The 14,333-nt window shown below is 40.1% G+C and overlaps 1 pseudogene; it reads right to left on the reverse strand.

The window, feature by feature from the left end:
- Positions 1–412: 412 nt before the first annotated feature.
- LOC118632076 lies at positions 413–9,590 on the reverse strand (annotated as a pseudogene).
- Between the last annotated feature and the right edge of the window lie 4,743 nt (positions 9,591–14,333).

Genomic DNA, 14,333 nt, shown 5'->3' on the forward strand with positions numbered 1-14,333 from the left:
TTCAATCCCACTTCTTTTTAGGCTAGTCAGTTAAAATATACTACGATGGTCTTGGTATGTTTTGGCTGACTTGCTTAAAAGGTCTGAGTTTTAATTTATCATCTTATTTCCTTAGTTTAAAATCATGGACATAATTGATGAATAAAACATTCCATTTGCCTTTTCTGTCTGTATCTCTTACCAGATCCATCATTCATTTCTTATGTTAATTTTTACAAGGCCACTGTGCTGGGTGTCTTTCGTCTGCCTCTCCGGATCCACACTCCAGCTTCCTCTACTCTGCTGTGTACCCTGTGGGGGCCTGACTTCTCTGACCCACCTCCGTGTGCTCTCTTGCTTGTAGATGGATTTGGCAGTGGGAAGCACAGGCAGGAGAGTAGAGAGCGGGAGTAGAGCTGAGTCAGGTTATATATTACTCGCCTTTCTGTCTTTCAAAGACCAAGCTTTGGATGGGACTACTTTCCTCACTGACAATGACAGCTTCTCTCAGCCAGTCATCTCCATACAGATCTCTCCAGGTGCTGCTCATTACTGACTGTTGTGTTGATGGAGGTGAAATCTGAGAAGAAAAATTCAGTATCAGCCTTGCCGGGTATAGGCTTCTCATGCTGTGATTATAGGTCAAGGCCAATCTTAGAGGACGATTGCAATCTTGGGAATCTTTGTTACTGGGTCTGGACTGGCCTGAGGAAGAGAGCTCCTCTTTACTATCAAGACAATTTATGTAAACTTTCTGCAAAAAGGGAAGACAGAGAAGCCATTCAGGCCAGAATTACCCCCTGCTCTTGGCCACAGTGATAGGTTAAAGATGGTTGTAGAGAGCAGTGTGCCAATATGAGGCCTTCCTGGAACCATTCCCACCACTTCAAAAACATTTATTCTTGCCATTCGGGTTGTGCGTCCATTTCCTGCGGCTGCTATAACAAATGACCACAAACTGGGTGGCTTACAAAAGAGAAAATTATTCTCTCACAGTTCTGGAGGCTACATAGTCCAAATCAATTTGTCAGCAGAGCCATGTTCTCTCTGAGGGCTCCAAGAAAGAATCCTTTCTTCCTCCTAGTTTCTGGGGGCTTCCAGAAGTCATTGGCATCCTTTGGCTTGTGGCTGTGTCATTCCGATCTGTATTCCTGTCTTCATACAGCCTTTTTCTCTAGGTGTCTCTGTCTTCCCTTTCCTTTTCTTATAAGGGTACAAGTCATTGTATTTTAGGGCCCACTGTAATCTAGTATGTCCTCATCTTAACAAATCATATCCTCCAAGACCCTATTTCCAAATATGTCACATTCTGAGATTCCAGATGAATATAAATTATTTGAGGACATCATTCAACCTAGTATACATTAATTTTCATGGGGATCCTGGCCAATGAGAGAGAGAAGAAGAAAGAGAGAGAGAGAGAGAGAGAGAGAGCACTTTGATGACATTGTACATCTGAATTCTGCTCACCAGATCTAGCCAATCAGTTGCATCAGCAAACAAATTGCCTTTTTTCTCAGGTGACATTGCGTTAGGCTTTCATCACATATATCTTTATTTTCACAATATAACTTCTAATCCAGTTGATAAAGTTATGCCAGTAAAGAGTATGTTTGGAATGCAGCATCTTCCAGCTGTGTTGGGACCATGGGTTGTGCCACAGTGAGACATGTAAAAGACTTGCAGCGGTGAAGAGAAGGGAACACTCCGTGGGCTGGAGCAGTTGGGGGAGGGCCGCCCAAGGGGTCAGAACACACAGTAGTGCTCCATGACCAGACTAGTGATACCCGAGTGATTCTAATGTGTAGGCAGGATATACAAGCTGGAAAATGGAAAGCAAATTTTATACTGAAGATTTTTAACTTTTCCCCATAAACATAGTGCTATCAAAAAAGATGCCATGAAATATTGATGACTCAGCTGTAGTCATGGTGTTAAGAATATTATTATATGCATATCTTATTTAATTCTCACAGCAACAAGATGATGTATTATTCCCATTTTATAGATGAGACTACTGAAGCTCAGATTCAAAGAAGTTAAGTAACTGGATAGCTATTTAAATAGCTAAAAAGTGGCAGAGTTGAGATATGAACAAATGCCTTTTTGATAACAAGGCCTTAGATTAATTATAGTGCTACAGGCTTATTAAGATGAGAAAATCCATATTTTAAAAAGGTGAATGTACTATTGATATGCAGGATGAATTAAAGGTGGATGATATTTGGCAGTAAGACTGGTGAATTGGTATTTTTGTCCTTATGGTTCTGGTATCCAAGCAATGAATCAAATCAATGAACTGTTGATTTGATCTGTGGCTCAGCAATCAGTCAAGAAAAGCAAAAAAAGATTTAGTATTTTTGGATAAGATATGCATACTGCTTCTGCGTGTGCATCTTCTGCAATGGAGGTGTAGCCCTTGTGCTGAGTACTTTAGCTCAATATATTCTGTGTGAGATTGTGGCATGTCATTTTTATATAAAAGTGTGTATATATACATAATAATAGAAAATCAATCATTGTAGCAAAGAATATCAACCAGCAAATTTATGATGTTCATTATTACTTCTCAAGGTTATTTAGGCAAGTATTCTTTCATACTATGGTCTTTAGTAAATTAGAGTTTATTTGCAATTTACAAGTGTATTTGAGTTTCTTGCATCTTTATTTTTTCTTTTCATTACTAATTTATACTTGGTTGTGCTAATAATACCTTTAATAGCCTAAAAATAATAATTATTATTTTTTCATGTTGTGGTTATATGCCTGGATTTAGCTTTTAGGGAAAAACCCTGATTCGGTGAAGGTCTAAAAACAAACAAATTTTTTTTTAACTCTTTTTTTTTTCCCTGAGTATATATCATATTCTTGGCTAATGCTATTAGTTTTGGTAATAGAATTAATTAAAAACTCAAATGCAAATTTCATATATATATTAATAAAGTATTTTAACTGTTGCATTGAAAATATGTACTGATGTAAAAAACAACATTATATGTAGAGTTCTCTTGCCTAATGATGGTGGCATTAACATGCATAAAGAAAAGTAAAAATAATCAGCAGAAAACAAACATAAAAAAAAAAAATCAGTACCTAATGTTTAAACACAGAGGGCAAGAGAAAAATACCACTTTGTAATTGCATTTCTTTTTCTCCTTTTCTGTAGCCAGCCAGTCTTCTCGCATCCCTGAGACTCCACATAAAGCATTTTTATTAGAGACACTGATATTCAGTCAACATAATGATGCCATCAGTTTGGCCAAATACCAAAATCAATGCCCCAGCTATTTGTCCAGCATCTGTGCTGCTGAAGACAGTGCTTTCTGTTGACTCCATAAATTAAAGATCAAGTAGCACATGAGGAAGGCTGGAGAGGTTGTTTCCCACAGAAGCAATTGTAGGTGTTTTGTCCTTTTTTTCAGTTGTTGTTCCCTCCTGTTGCAGTAGTAAAAGATCTCTGAAGAATCATCACTCACTTCCTTTGTGTCACTAGAGAGTCAGGTCCATTCAGAGCAGCTGCTCCAATGACTAGGTGTGGCCATCTGCTAATGAATAAATGGTCAGTCCATCCTAAATGCCTCTTACATTTTGTCTGGTATCTTTTAGAGTATCATCCAGAGGGTCAATGCTACTGCCTTTTCATTTTACCTTCTGTGACAGAGTTCTTAGTGGAGGTGATCTATGCTGGACTGTACATGACATTACAATTTTATGAACATTTGTTGATGTCTTGTTGTATGCCAGGACCTTATTTTGGGTTATTTAATTTAATCCTTGCCATAACCATAGGTGTTCATTTATATATTACTTTTGAACTGAGGTTGTTGAAACTCAGAAAGCTAAGTCACTTAGCCAAGGTAAACAAACTAATAAATAGTGAAGTGGGAGTCAAACTGAGGTCTTTTTTGGGCTCCAAACCTGTGGTTTTCTCACTGCACTGAAATACACCTGATACATTGGTGGTGTACATTTATTTACATATTGATACAAATTATGTTTTTACTTTTCAGTGCTTACCTAGCAAACAAAGGAACATATATTCTGCATCACAGAGATAACTGCTTGGGTGTGATAACCTAACGCTTTGTTCCTGTAGCTGCAAATTAACTCTTTGGAAAATTGTTAGTCATTTTCTCTCACTTTTTCTGTAGTTTGGATATCCTGGGAATAAATCCATTAAACTTTGGGTTCCTTGTTGACAGGAATTGAATTTTATTTCTTGTTGTGTTCAGAGTCTAACACAGTGACAAGAACATTGAAGGAGTTCAATCAATACTTGTAAGTGAATAAATGAATAACTCAGGGTTACTGGGCCTCTTGGCTTAGCACAGCTACATGGATTCACTTTGACCTAAGTGTTGTGGAGAGAAAGAATGTTATTGCATAACAATTACCCTAAACTATGTTGTATCTGTTGGACTAACTCAGGCGAAACAGTAGTTAGTGGCTTCCAGGAGAGCTGCTTGGGAAGAATTCTATGTGCATACCATTTTTCTAGAGCCAGAATGCAGTTATTGGTTAGTAAATTCTGCTACAGTGGAATCACTGTTAATTGCAAATATTAATTTATCATCTCTGCTTTACATCTGTGAACAGCATAAGACAATGACGAAGACCTGAACATTTAAAAAATTCTGCAGCTGCATCTCCGGTAGCATTGCAGTATATGAATTATTATGATAGACTTTACGGTTCTGAACAAGAAAATTAATAATGCCAGACAAATATATTCAGGATCAATATTTCTACCTGGTGGCAAAATAGAGTCCAAAACAGTCTGTTCATTGCCCTGGCTCCTTTTAGTCCTTTAATTATGTTGAATCTGCTTCTAGACCTTTCTTGGTCTCTGAGCGGTTATGGTGGTTGAGTAATAATGCATCATTAGTATGCTCTGGTTGGCTTGCTTGTTTGTGCTACTTGAGAGGTCCAGGGAAGAGCAGCTCCGTAAGCAGATTGGCTTTAATTATTAGAGGAAAAGGTACACAAGCGCCAAGGTACTTCTGTTGCCACCAATATGGACCTTTTTTTTTTTTTTTTTTTTTTTTTTTTTAACAAAATTATAATTTGCATTCTTAATTTAGGGTCTTTTGTTCAGTTCAACATTTGGCAATGCCCCTGCTATTTACATATATTCTCCTCAGGCAAGTCTTACATTTAACATCATCCTGCATCTGTTTCTCAACCTTCCCCTTCTCCCTTGGTATTTTCCTTCTATTGCACAATAAATCCAATTCAAGTTCTATCCATCCTTGGAAACAACCTTCCCTTCAGAAGCCAGATCTTCCCTTTGCGATACGGGGTAAACGTGTGAAATGTAGCAAAGGAAAATGCTTCTCTCTAGCAGCCCTTACAGAGCATCGGCACTAATGCCATTTGTTCATATTTTAGTTTCAGATGAAACTAAACATTATTTACAGAAGAAAAATTTCCTATCCTTTACTGATTTTATCTGAACAGAGAACAAAAAGAAATGAATTGTATAAAAGAAATTAAAGAACAATTAGAATTGCTAAGACCTGAAGCAACCATAAATTTCAAGTAAAACTTTCCTATACTGAATAACTATAGTAGTAAAATCAAAACATTAAAATTATTCAACTACAAGAATATTTTACAAGGTAACATCATATTTATTCCTCTATTCCTATATTTTCAAGAAGGTTTATTATGGTACAATCTTGAAGCGTATTTGCAAATATACTCAGGGAGAGAAAGCAAAGCTAGAGAAAGCAGGGGAGGGATGGGGAGAAAATTCACTTTTGCAGTATGCTTTGCAATGACTGTATCCACACTTTTCCTATCGACATCCACATTTATTGAACAGTGTGATTCTGAGGACAGCTTGCAACATGGAAAAAAGGCTCTATTTGTGACTGTCACACTGACTAGCTAGACACGGCTAAATTACTTGAAGGTAATTTTAACACCTTTTCCTCAAACTTATTAGCTGGGAAAATATAAATCAAAGTACTTAGAAAAAAGGCACTATATAAATTAAAGATTTTTTTAAAAGAAGAATACACACACACATACACACACACATATAGTGTGGAGGTGTTATTTTGTTCTTCATGCAAATGTTAGTGAGCTGTTTCACATTTTATGCAATAAACGCATCATCTCTTTGTGGTACTGATGATACCTTCATGGAAATTTTAGAAATGCTTAGTTATAGGATGCTGAATATAATGCATACTACGCCAGTAGAACATGGTTCGTTGCGGGCATACAAAATACATGTCAGTGGAAAAAATTTTCAAACTAGAAAATAAACCTCAACTCTCATTCTGGCAGGTGAGGGAGTTCCTGTTTTAGCATCCCCCTCCTCCCCCGCAGTGTTATTTTTGCTACTTCTAAAGACTCCGGTGCTGGGAGTTGAGCAAAAGGAGGGAAATGTCCTTTTCTTTAAAAACAAAAAACAACAATTTTAATTAAAGACATTTTAAAAGAGTATCTAAAAAGGCAAGAGGAAAGTATGTGTGAGGCAGTAGGGTAGAGAGGGTGGGTTATAGAGGGAGAAAATATCTTCAGATGTTTCTTTTCCCTGGAACAAACCCAGCTTTGCAGTGATTCCACAGGGACCCTGCTGGGTGAAGAGCTGGGCGGTGGGAGGAGGAAGGGTCCTGGTGACTTAGCAGGGCTGCCTCTCACAGAGAAGTAAGGCTAATTGACCACGGAGTGCTCACATTTCCACATATACAACTTTTTTTAAAGGTCAGCTGGGTCCCAGAAGCAAGCAGAGCAGGACCCTGACTACTCAGGGGGAAAAAAGAAGTTTCTGTATTTTTTTTAGAGAATTTAAGAAAAGCTTCTCTTTTTGACCTGTTCTTTTGTAAGGCATAGAGGAAGCAGTTTATTGATCCTTGACACATAGCCCCAACTCACTTAGGGCAGCCTTCTTTACCAATCCAGGGAATTCTGACTCTTCCAGCAAGTTCCGGAGCCCCGCCCCATTGATTTCATTACTGCAATGTAGATGGGAATCCCACTTCTTAACTTCTCCCCTCATTCATTTACTATGCATTCCTTTCAGAGTTTAGTCATCATTTTTAGTTTCACGAGTCTTTGTTGAGGCCCTGCTATGTTCCTGGGTCCACAGTGGTTTCCTCTTCTGGAGCTCACAGTCCATTTTCTGTCTTTGGGGTCTTTTTAAAAATGTTTTCCTATGTGCTGCCTGGTTATCCAAGTCAGTCATATTCTTCATAATCTCTTCTTCCTTTCTAAGCCTTTCTTTCCCAGATCATGTGTTTCGTGCTCTTTTCAAGCCTGTTCTTTGGGGTTTAACTTAGAGCTACATATTGCTATGTCAGTGTCCCCGGAGATTCCTCAGGTCTGGGTGCCCTACTCACTGCATTTCACTCTGCTTAAGGTGTCTGCAATTCCCTCTGCTTAAGGTGTCACCATCTAGATGAGCACGCAGTTTTCAGCGAGGTAGCAGGTCTGAGGGAGTCCAACTCCAGCAGGGGCTTTACTCCTTCCTGACAGTTCCTCTGTGTGACCTTGGTCACACAGCGTTTCTGCCCATCCTCCTCCCAACTTCCACTATTTTAAACTTAAACTTTCCTCATTTCCTTTACCACATTCTTCTCACTCTCTGCAGCCAATCTGTTCTCCTGTTTTATAGAGAAACAGAGACAACAATTTGTTTCAATCCCGACAAATTAATCTCCATCCTAACTCTTTAAGTTTTCTTTTTTCAATCTAAGAAGAGATGTCAGTCTTGCTCAAGACAAACTCAAGTCCCTGAGATCTTGGTCCCATCCCCAAGGGGTTTCTAGCCCTCTTGAGAACATTTCTTCATCAAATTTCTCATTGTTTTAATCAGCTTCATTGTATAATGACTTTTCTCTTAGTATAGAAATATGCTCGTTTACCCCGTCTTGAAAAGTAATCAGACCTTTTCAATCCCCTATTCTGTGTAGTCATGTTCTAGAAAGATGCCGTCTTCTGGAAAGAAACTCCTGCTTTTTTTTACTCCTCACCTCCTGTCATGTCCACTTTCTAGTGCAAACTGGTCTCTGTCTGCACACTGCACGGACCAATCTACACAAGTCTGTCCACATACTCTGTGGCCACTGCTCTCAGCAAGGTCAGCTTTTAGTTGCAAAACTCATGAAAGACCTTCCAATCTTAGTTTTCCTATAGTAATTAACCTTGTTAACAAGTCTTTTTCTTTTTAAAAAATAAATAAATAATACAATTTTATTAAGGCATCTAAACTTAGTGCTACTGAATAACACTTTCTCAAGGTATGTCTGTGAAGCAACAGTGAAATACAGCATCATCTGATTTTATGCATTTCTGACTGGGCCAGTTCTAAGTTGCTCACTCTAAGTCAAAGAGAAATGCCCTTTTCATGTTTTGTACCTCTCACTTCCTTGACGTGGCATCACACTGACCTTGCTTTGGTCTCCAGTTGGAGAACCACAGTTGAAGGTTCTCCCCCAGACCTTCCTACCTGAGCTGGGGCTCTGACAGTGGAAGGTGTGCAGGGTTCCATTTAGCGTCCAGCATCACCTGCCCCTACCCGGCACAGCAACTAGGGCTGCTTGGTCTGAACAGATTTAAGGAGGTTTTATAACAAGGATCTGAAAACTACCTGAGCTGGCCCTCGCCCTGCATGGCCCCTCAGGTGAGGCTCTGGTCACAGAGATGGGCAGGAGCTGCCTTAGTCCTTCTTGCCTCCCTGAAGGGGCTTCTTCTAAGGACCTTACCTGAGCTGCAGGGGGTCAAAGTGGACCCTGTGGGGGATTCCAGCTTCACTCTGCCCAGGAGAGTCCAGGAGAGGGCAGCTGGGAGGTCTTTTTTCGGTCAACCATGGACTGCAGCTCTCATGTTGGGATGCAGGAGACTTCACGGCTTCAATGAGCAGGCGCACAGGCCCCCACTCTCTAGGAAGTGCAGGGCATGGATGGTGGCCCCAGCAGGGGAGTAGACATTGTCCTTGAGCTGGCCTGGATGCTGTTCTGAGTCTAACAGCATCCTGGCAGCTCCAGCAAGGCCTCGGCCCCCGAATCAGACTGCCAGGAAGCGGCAGGCCCGTCTTCACCCTGCTATTAGTCAGTGCGTCCAGGGCATGAATGCATGGGCAGGCCCGCTGTGATGGCATCAGTCCAACCCTCCTTCACCTCAGTGCAGAAGCCCACGCTGTTCAGGAGCTGCCCATCCTCCACCAGGGCGTGGGTGTCTGTGGAGTGCACCGGGGCATGCACCATGGCACCGTCCCGCACTACCCCTGGTGTGTTTGTCATGCAGCGAATCACCCTGGGAGCCAGATGGAACGCCATCAGCTGCTTCTTCACAGAGCTGATGGTGACACCGGCCGCACTGGAGGCCACGATGCATCTGGCCTGGACATCAGCCCCGGTCTCACCTGGGATGAAGGGAATGATGTGTGGCTTCACAGCCAGGAGCAGGACGTCACTGTGCCTCACAGTCTCCTTGTTGCTCCGGGTCTGGTTCACCCCCAGCTTCCTGAGCGCGGGCACTGTGGACAGATCTATGTCCCGGGAGCCCACAGGATGCCTGCGGCCATGAGGCCCAGCGCCAGCTGGCTTGTGTACATGAAGCCCACGCTCATGATCCTGGGCTCTGTGTCTACTGACAGCCATGGGAATCCGCTCACGTGGGCTGGAGGTACCATGGGGGAAAGACGGAGGGTGGAAAGTAACAAGTTTTTTCTTAAGGTTGCTATTATGTTGATCTCCCGAAACCTCTCGTTTTATGTTTTTTATTTTTATTTTTAAACCCCTACTTCTCTAGTCACTTTTTTGTTTTGTTTTGTTTTTAACTTCATTCTTCTTTGCATGTTTGTCTTCTTTTTTCTATCCATCTCTTTTGATAGTCCTATTTTTGGAACCTCTCCTATGCTAGAGTATACTTTGTAATTTCAAATAACAATCTTCCTTGCCAAATACAATGTTCAAATCTCCAGTATGCTCCTTCTCTAACCCCAGGCCCATATAGCCAGTTTCCTCTGATCTCTCCATTTGCATATTTCCTGAGCATCTAACTGAACATGTCTAAAACCAAATCCATTCTGTTTCCTACCACAAAGCTAATTTTTCCCATTTTGGTTAAGGACATTACCAATTTGCCAAGTCTTTCTTACCCCACCCACCCACCCCCTTTTTTTTTATCCTCACCCGAGGACATTTTTTGTGTTTATCTTCAGATAGAGCAGGAGGGAGAGAGGGAGGAAGAGAGAGAGAGAGACATTGATGTGAGAGAGACACATTGACAGGCTGCCACCCACGCAACCCCAACTGGGGTTGGGGACAAACTGCAATCAAGGTACATGCCCTTAGCAGGAACCGAACCTGGGACTCTGGTTCACTGGCCGATGCTCTAACCGCTGAGCAAAACTGGCCAGGGCACCTCACCCTTTTTTTATACCTCTTCTCTAACTGACCAATGAGTTCTGAAGATTCATCTTCTTAAAATGCCTAACGTTTTTCTTTTCCATCCCCTCTGACATTATTTAACTAAATTCTCTTTATTAGGGATTACATACTTCAACAGAATGCCATAGCAGTGGGTCTGAATCTTGGCTATACACTATCGTCTATTAGGGAGCTTTCAAACTCCGTGATGCCCTGACCAAACCCTAGACCATTACCTTAAGATCTACGAGGATGAAATTCAGGTGTTCCAATGCGCAGGAAAGGTGACCAGTCAGTGTTGTGAACTGCACGGAATGCTAATGATGTATGACTCCGATGCTAGTGATGCTATCAGGGTGATGTTAGCTTCCATAAACCTGATCATGCTCTTCTCTTTCTTAATGGCTCCCCACTGCCTTCAAGTAAACACTAAATTCCTGCCCTGATTGGTTTGGTTCCGCAGTTAAGAGTGTCAGCCGTCAGACCAAAGGGTCACAGGTTCGATTACTGGTCAAGGGTATGTACCTCGGTTGTAGGTTGGATCTCTGGCCCTGGGTTGTAGGTTCGATCTCTGTAAGTCGTGAGAGAGGCAACCAATCAATGTGTCTCACATGGATGTTTCTCTCTCTCTCTCTCTCTCTCTCTCCCTCCCTTCCACTCTACCTAAAAATCAATGGAAAAATATCCGTGGGTGAGGATTAACAAAAAGTGAAAAATAAATCAAACTAAATTCCTTAGCATACCACTGTGTACCTTATTAAATAATTTATTAATTTTAATAGATATTACTTGCACATGATAAATAATTCAAAATGTTCAAAAGAATATATTTAAAACAACAACATTTTCCTTTCACCAATTTCTGAACCAATTTTTCACCATAGGCAACCAATGTTCCCAGCATATTTCATGAAATACCTAATGTATACTCTTACTTTTAAATTGAGATTGATAGAACAATATAACACTGTTTTGCTTCGTGTTATTTTTATTTAGTATATCTGGGAAATACATTTATATAAAGAGATGGATTATAAGTTAAAATATAGTTTCATAGTGTTACTATATGCATATAAATAATTCATTTAATGCAAACCTGATTTAAGTTGTTTCTAATCTGTTGCTATTGCACGTGTCACTTTGTGCATGTGCCAAAAGGTACGTGTGTGTCACATTTTAATCAGAATTGCCAAATTACCTTCCTCTAAGGCTGTGCTTATGTAGAGTTCTACCAGAAATACCTGTTCCCTGCACCTTCTCTAACATGATGTTAATCAACCCTTTGGTATTTGTCATTAAGTGTTTATCTGAATATGAATGAGAATGAATATATTCTGAAGTGTTGAAATGCCTTGTGCATTTCTTTCTCTGGGAATGGTCTATGTATTCTTTTCCCTGAACTCTCTTCTATTGTACAGTTTTCCAAAACATTAACTAAAATTCTAAAATAAAAATTGTTAATTTGATCAGAAAGAGTGTGGGACAGCCTTGGGAGAGAAAATCTGAGTGTGTATTTACAAAGCTAACAAGGACAGGTGGATTGAAGGGGAACAAAGGCCTAGCAGGCATCTGATCACAAGTGGCATTCTTCTGTTGAGGGCCTTGACTACCTCAGGTGGCAGTGAGAGAGGATATTGAGCAAATTCCTTCTTGATTGAAGAGCTACTCTGACCTGTCAATGGCCACTCTGGAATGAATAGCTCCAGAAAGAATACACAGTCAAATTTTATCTGAATACCGACCATACATATTTTTTTGAGCCAGGCTTCTCTGCCTGACTATGTACTAGCAGTAACCAAATTGAAAAATTTAAATAAGGAAGATTTTGGACAGAGAGTGCTATTGTTTCCATGTCCCCATATAAAGGCTAGGTCTGGGGAAATAATATCAAAGTGGTTAAATTTTTTCCCTATGACTCTATAATAAAATGCAATAATGTCTATATTCCATACAATTAACAATCTAAATAGTTATGAAAAGAAATTATACAAGCCCTGACTGGGTAGCTCAGCTGGTTAGAGTGTGGTCCCAATATGCTAAGGTTGTGGGTTCCATCCCTGGTCAGGGTATATAAGAATCAACCAGTGAATGCATGAATAAGTGGAACAACAAATCGATGTTTCTCTCTCTCTCAAATTAATAATCATTTTAAAAACAAAAACAAAATAAAGTGCATAATTTATGAGAAAAAGATTTTTTGAGCTGTCAGCAACATTAAATTTTCATATAAAGAAATGATTACTTAGGGATAGTTTATAGTTTAAATTTAGGCCTAAATAATATTTTATCAAATTTCATTTGTCGCCATGTGTGATAATATGCTCTCTCTGCCGGCTAAACATATGAGTAAAGGAAGCTTCAAGGATGGATTTCTCAAATTTAGTCACAGACATGTATTTTTGCCAAAGTGCCTACAAATGAGAACAAGAAATCTTAGCAGATGTAGTGAAATGGGGCTTACAGAGTCAAAGTTGATGCATCGGCCATCTCTCCCGAGAGGGAGATGGTGCATTTATTCACCAAGTCCTTAGTTGAGGCCATTATTTGTTCTCTCTTTAGGCTTAACTTGTTTTTCACTCAATTTAATATTCTTCTAAATGAACAGTTTATACTTTTCATGGAAAGGTAATATATACCAGTAAGGTCATTGCATTATTGAAATGATCAGAAGTTTTCTTCACAAACTTTCAGTCTCCATGTTATATAGGATATAATATTTATTTATTTATTCAAACAATTATTTTTATATTGATTTTAGAGAGAGAGGGAGGGAGAGGGAGAGGGAGAGAGAGAGAGATAGAAACATTGATGAGTGAGAACATCTATAGGGCCCAAACTTGGGCATGTGCCCTGACCAGGAATTGAACTGGCGACCTCTTAGTGCATGGGTCGACACTCCACCACTGAGCCAGACCGGCTGGGTATAATATTTATTTTTTATTTCTTAAGATGATTTTTGTTTTATAGAAGAAAAAAAATAAGTGTCTACTATTAGCTATTTGTTATTTTATTCTTCTTCCACCTACTTCTTAAATGTTTGCCTTTCTTGGTTTAGTTCACAATTTTCCTCTCACTCTATATACTTTATTCATGTACAGGGTCATAAAATTCTCTTATTCTACACCTCAGATGTGCAGAGAAATTGTGGTTCCCCAGACTCCCATCTGCTGGTTAGAAGGAAATTATATTTCACTTATATTTGCTTTAAAATTTGGTGTGACTGAAAAGTGTTAATAGTCTCTAAGGTATCACGTATTCTGAGAATAAAGAAAACCACGCAGTCTTCTGAAATTGTGCACCCATTACAGTGTATTTCATGAGACAGTGATAGGGATGTGCCTCATGAGACCTCCTGGTAGGGGGAGGGGTCGTGGTCATGAGGCAGGCTGTGCCCAGGCCCTCCCTGTGTGCTGCCAGTTCTGTTGTCATTGACACAGGAGGGCTCATTCGTTTCCACTTCTGGACTCACAGTCTTCCTCTAAGGGTTGTTTGTCGTGTGACCTCATTAGGCTCTGTTTATGGGAAATATCCTTTTTTCCAATCTAATTTTTTTTTTTTTAGAACATTTTGGAATATTCCTGGATTCTTTATTTGATCTACACAAAGGTGTTTCTTTGAGACACCCCTTTTCTAGGTCACATGATTGCCTGAGGTCCACGCCCTCAGTTGCTTTCATTCTGCTTAAAGGCATGGAGATATAAGACTGAACTGGGATCCAGCCTTCTTCGATACAAAAATTATTCATTACTCCACACTTTAAACACCTCGCCAGTGTGCTGCAAAGGAGTGGCCTGGGTCACTAGTTCTCTCTATTTTCAGGTCTCACAGAGGTACATTCTCTCATTAGGTTTAGGGTAATCTATTCCTCTTTCTAGAGAATCCACCCCCCTCCTTTCCTCAAACATGCTTCTCTCTGCCCCCATCATCCAGCAGGGATGGAGAACTTTTTTTCTGCCAAGGGCCATTTGGATA

Source organism: Molossus molossus, unplaced genomic scaffold (assembly GCF_014108415.1).
Source record: "Molossus molossus isolate mMolMol1 unplaced genomic scaffold, mMolMol1.p scaffold_m16_p_17, whole genome shotgun sequence".
In the NCBI taxonomy this organism is placed as follows: Eukaryota; Metazoa; Chordata; class Mammalia; order Chiroptera; family Molossidae; genus Molossus; species Molossus molossus.